We start from the raw sequence: 6,199 nt of genomic DNA, 5'->3' as shown, positions 1-6,199 counted from the left end.
GTAAATGCTTTGCTTCAAAGTGCTACAAGGAATGAGTCTCCAAGCATCAAGTAGTATTACAGAGAGCAGCTCCGATATGTGACAGGTAAACCTGTCATTCAAGAGCTTTCACATAATTACAGAAACAACACACGCAGAAGAATAGACAGGGGACTCTACACGGTCAGTACCTGGGTGATCACTGTGAAATTCCTGCAGCTTTGGTGCAGCTTTGAAAATGTTTTATAATAAAATGCCAGTAAGGGCAAAGCCTCCATGAAAGTAGTAAACAGCCAACACGTAGAACATTTTCAGGGACATTTATAGAAACCCTCTCTGATTTCAGTGGTCAGAAATGCTACCAAAACCACTTCCACATTGGCTCCCACTCTCTCCACTTCCCAATTTCCATTAAAACTCAAGCTGCCAAAGGCCCAAAAATTTCCCAGTAACCAATAACCACATCAGCAGCAGCATCGCAGGGTGAAGAGCCCTCATAGCTATACTATTTTTAGCACTAATAGGGCCTTGGTCTTTCTTGAAACATTACCCAGATGGGGGAGGTCCTAGTGACATCATGGAAGTCTAAAGCAAAGCTGAAGTAATTCCATCCCTGAAATGTTGCAAGTCATTGCTTCTCTGTGCTTGGTTTCCCCATTAAAATCCTGGCAGTGGTTTCTGGTCTGTAATCAGATTTAATTTGGAATCTGTTTTGTTTTACTAAAGGTAGTCAACAATACTTTTCAGATGAAAATCTGTACTATAATTCTGCAGAAAAGTACAACCTGATGTAACTATCTGCTGAATTAATCTCCACTTGACTAGAACTAAAAAGAGAAACAAGAAAAACAGAGAGGGGATAAAGCACTAATTAAAAGAAATAAGGGATGCAAAGAATCTGCAAGTGATCGGATAAATTAGGGGTCATCTCCAATAGAACTAGATTCTTGTATGTTGTCCTTGCTCCACAACACACAAAACACCTTTCTCTGTAATAGCACTCCATATCTCACCTGCTTAATTAGATGTATAAGACATTTAATGGGCCTGGTGAAAGGCATAGATTATTGGAAAAAATATAAACTTCAATGGTGAAAACTAATGCACTGTCCTTGTAGGACATAATATAACAAAGGGTTCTGTGTATCTGTGAAATGATACTAGTGTTTCCACGGTGGCCTATAGCAACCCTACTTTGTTTCTTTGCTTTAATTCACACATTAATTCAGCACATATTTATTGTAAATCCATAATCCATACATTCATTGACCCTTTAATGTGATTAAGCTATTGTTAATACTAAAATTTATTTTTTGTTTGAGTTCTATATTGTAGATAGACCTCTACTGCACATGTAATAGTAGTAAAGCAAAATCGTATGAACTTTCATAAAGAATTTGCATAAATAGTCATGTTTTACTCTTAAAATATTTTCATAGACTCTATAAATGTTCAGCTTATTAATATGATAATGCTATTGCCAATTTCCCCCAAAACACCTCTGCTCTGACTTTTCATCATCAAGGCCATGTTCACACGATTCGTTCTCTGACAGTTCAGCAGTCACAGGGTGATACAAGAGAGATATAAATGCATTATTCATGCTTTACATTTACCCGGACTAAAACTTTATCCATGGATAATGATGAAAATGTTCTAAAGTAAGAGTAGGAAATTATGGTGCCAACTGCACAACTGTGTAAATACACTAAAAATCATTGAACTGTACTAACCTTTAAATGAATGAAGTTGATGGTACACAAATTATACCTCAATAAAACTATTTGGAAAACCTATCCATGGATAAAATTATTAGGAAGACAAAAACCACCTGTGAAAGCCCAGCCCACACAAATTAGAGTTATTTTGAATCACCAGAGTTAATAACATTATTTCTGTAAGGGTTGCTCATTGTCTAGACAGCTGGGGTCTGTGAGCGGGCTGCTCATCTGTGATCTCCCCATAAGAAAGCGCAGCAGAACACAGGGTCTCTTCAGAGGGTGAACCGTGAATCATACTGCTCTTTAAGGGAAAATCTTTTCCCAAACACCAGTTGAACCATTGGGTGCAATTTGTTCTGGTAAATCTTACAAGAGATTGTGATGTTCCATACAGGTCCACACTATGATTAGTAACTGCTGTTGTTTTTTAAAAAAACATACTGATATTTAATGTCATGGGAAAATGTTAGTATATATTACATATATGAAACAATTTTAAAACTTCCAGTTTTATAGATATAAGGTATATATGGCTATGGATATATATATAGAGAGAGCCACATACACATATATATTGATATAGACAGAGCTATACCAAAACTTTAATACTATCTCTAGGTATTAAGAGCAAACCTCGTAAATAGTTAACAGCTGACCCTGCTTTTGAACCACTGACAAAATGTGTTGTGTACGTGCGCAGCCACACAATTGGTTTCACAGACCAATGCGTACACTTTAAGAATTGTTAAATACTGCTGTCCCGACTAATTAACTAAGATAACCGAAGAGATTAGGGATGGGAGCTTTGGTGTACAAAGTGTTAATCTCAAACCACAGTTACAACAAAACTAGTTAACATTCAGCACACATTTACCAGCCATACGCATAATCCAAAAGTACCAAAATATTTCCAGAACAAGTGCTTAGCAACAAACAATTTTCAAAAATCCTATCACATCAGAGAAGATAAAAGATTCTATTTCATTTCCTGCTCCTTGGCTGATCCCACCCTTTGTTCCACGGTTCAAAGGGGATGCAAGGGGCCAGGCCTGGCCTTGGTGGCCAGTCCCCTGGAACCCTTCCTTCCTCGCATTCTCTCCTCCCTCTCAGTGGCCCTGGATCCAAGCTGCTTCTGTTCCCCTGAGAGGTCGTTTGCCCTCTGGAGGCTCTTTTCTCATATCCAGGGATTCTGGGAGCCACATAAATGACTGCACTGGGAAAGGGCCACAGGGCATATACAGAGTAGTATGCACTTGTGAACAGCAGGTATACCCTCCAACATGTGGATGTTGTCAGTTTGTCAGAGTGATTTTTTTTGATGTGCACTTTATCACCCTCTTCTGGATGAGCAAGAGTCAACTACTGCATTTTATCAAATCTAAAATCCATCATTTATAAGATATATTATTTTATGGGCCAATGAGAAAGAAAAATGCAGCTGACTATACAGCTCAATGCTTTCTTACAGCTTGGAATTTTCCACATGGTATTTATCTATCACCCTCTGTGCCCTCATCCTCTGGGTGTTTCTTAGAGGAGTGCTCCACTCTAGTCTCTGGGACCTTCTTCCAAGCCTCTAATGTGCATTCTGCAAGTTTTACACTGAAACTTTCTTAATCTTACCCGAAAGGGTCAACAAGAGACTTTAAGGTATTCATTAAGATCACATTTTAAATGGCAATTAAATATAACCTGGGTAGCACAACCTGTGTATGTAATTTAACATGAACAACCATGACTAAATCCAGGCACATGCAGCCAAGTGACAACCAGCAGGCGATTCTGTCCCCCCTGCACACACACACACAGACACACACAGACACACACATACACACACACACACACACAGGCGATTCTGTCCCCCCTGCACACACACACACACACAAACACACACACACACACACACAGGCAATTCTGTCCCCCCTGCACACACACACACACACACAAACACACACACACATACACACACGCGCATGCGCGCGCGCGCACACACACACACAGGCGATTCTGTCCCCCCTGCACACACACAAACACACACGCACACACACAGGCGATTCTGTCCCCCCTGCACACACACACACACACACACCCATGAAGAGTGATCACAAGACATACTCCATTTCAGTTTTTAAGCTGAGGAAAAATATGTTCCTTAGAATGAATGAAACTTGGGAAGTATAAAACTAACAGTGATCAAGAAGGAACCCAGTCCAGCAAACAATGGGGAGATTATACCTTTGGACACAGGGTCAGGTGTGGTAGATCAGTGCAAGCACCATTCAGGTGTTCACTGTGTGGTAGCCATGCTGTTCAATGTTTTTTTATGCATCATTGTGTCCGGTGGTCCCAACACTGAGTTGAGGCAGATGGTTTTATCCTCATTTTCCAGATGAGGAAATTGATCTCAGAGATGTTAAGTAACATGCCAAGGTCACAAAGGAGCAGGTGACAGAGCCCAAATACGAACCTAGATGTGTCTGACTCCAGAATCCTTTATATTCCCACCACACCAGTTTCCATGCTGGTCTTACAGCACTTGAGTTCTGAGACAATTACACTTGTAGTTGGCCTGGTCCCAAGTATTCCCGAAGGGGGTTACTTCAGAGTTTTATGGAGAGGAAAAAGGCTTGTCTACAGTGACTCACAATGTGTGGCATGAGAACTACGCACCAGTGATGAAATGGTGAGACAAGCGTATGTACGTGAATGCGTATACACAGCTACCAGCTGGGAAGATGGAGAGCTGAATAGCGCGCTCTGGCTCTTTATAGGAAGACAGTACCCAGGCTTCTCAGGACCCTACACTGCACAATGGTTATTTCAGTCTCTATTACTGGCCACCTCATATTATCAAATATCCTCATGGACTATAGGAACCCAGGATTTCACTTATTTGGCAGTTTCAGGCCTTCTGCACGCTACAGACTCGTGATTGTCTGGCTCTACTCACCGAAAGCCATGATCAAGACCGTCGAAGACAGCTCAGCTCTCTCACCACAGAGACAGTAGCTCTCTCACCACTGATACAGTTAATGAAACTCTTTCTAACGCATGGATATCATGGGTGAATGAAAGCAAGGATTACTGTTGACATTTGCTTCCTTTATAGATGCCTTATTTTCCATTTTTGTTTCCTTCACAGAAGACTTCATCATGAAAGAGAGGAAGCTCAAACTGAAGTGAGTTAAAACTTTGCCTCCAAGAGGATTGTGGCTTGGCCCTGAGTTGAGGTAAGAGGTGATGGTGCATATGGGGGTTAGGAAGGGACTGCATGGAACTACTTCTCTTGACCTCTCTCACCCTTTAGCTCTCCTTCCCAGGCTTTTCTTTTTTCTTTTTTTTTTAGATACACCAGGTCTTAGTTGCGATATATGGGATACTTTAGTTGTAGCATGCAAACTCTTAGTTGCAGCGTGTGAGATCTAGTTCCTTGATTAGGGATCAAATCTGGGCCCCCTGCATTGGGGACATGGAGTCTTTGCCACTGGACCTCCAAGGAAGTCCCTCCAAGCTTTCTTTTTCTCTTTTCCTCTTCTGGGAAAGATAAGATGCTGTACCAAAGACATTGCTTACAGGGATCAACACTTCTAGACCTCAGGCAGGGACATGGGAACTGACAGAAGAGTCTGTCTGGGCTGAGAGGGATGAAAGTGACATGCCGCTTGCTCTGGGAAATGAAGGGTGAATAGCTGCTGTGATATTGCTGATGACCCTGACCTGAAAGCCTGCTGACCTATGCTTCCCTTCCTCTGTCATACCTTTCTCTCATCTGAAAGTGTGCTTTTCTTATGATTTCTTGTCATATCCTAGGATATCCCCATATATTTAGGCCCCAAATAATCCAATTGATGTTTTCATCCATCTTCCCTCCTCCAACCTCTCACTTCCTTCTTCCTTGTATTATTATTCCCATCCATCTTTCCAAGCACTCAAGGCAGGACTGAACCTTAGGCAATGACATAAACTCCTCTCATCAGTCTGTGAGGTTCTGATTCGTGGTGTGGGTACTTAAAAGCTCGGGTAAGTTACTTTCCCTCTCCAAGCCTCATGGTGTATAAAATGAGCGTCTTAATAATGCTTCTTAGTGCTTTTAGAATCAAATGAGATAGCACACATAAAGCTGTTACAGCATGCCACAAAGCAAGAACTAAATAAATGTGGTTGATTATTGTTTTCCATCCTGTCTGTTTCAGCTTGTCATTTTATCTCTCTTTTATTCCTGAATGATCTTTCTTCTGTCTCTTCTATTTACATTTTGGCTCCACTGGACTATCACTTCCTCTTGGCTCATTTTACTTTCCCTGTGTTCATGTAAGATGCACTGAAGTTGGGGTAGGGAGGGGACATTGTGTTGTCAACAGCAGAAAGCCTGATGGGAAATTCCCGGAGTCACATATTCATAGGATGTCAAGCAGCAGTGGTCTCTGTGCCCCCACGCTCTGGCTGGGATGGAGATGAGACATGTTCACTACCCTCTAGCTTGGCCAGGGAAAGGAAGA

Source organism: Moschus berezovskii, chromosome 9 (genome assembly GCF_049115385.1).
Source record: "Moschus berezovskii isolate FMDL1 chromosome 9, NW_MosBer_1.0, whole genome shotgun sequence".
Lineage (NCBI taxonomy): Eukaryota > Metazoa > Chordata > Mammalia > Artiodactyla > Moschidae > Moschus > Moschus berezovskii.
The sequence above is the reverse complement of the archived record's forward strand: the minus strand, read 5'-3'. Positions refer to the sequence as shown.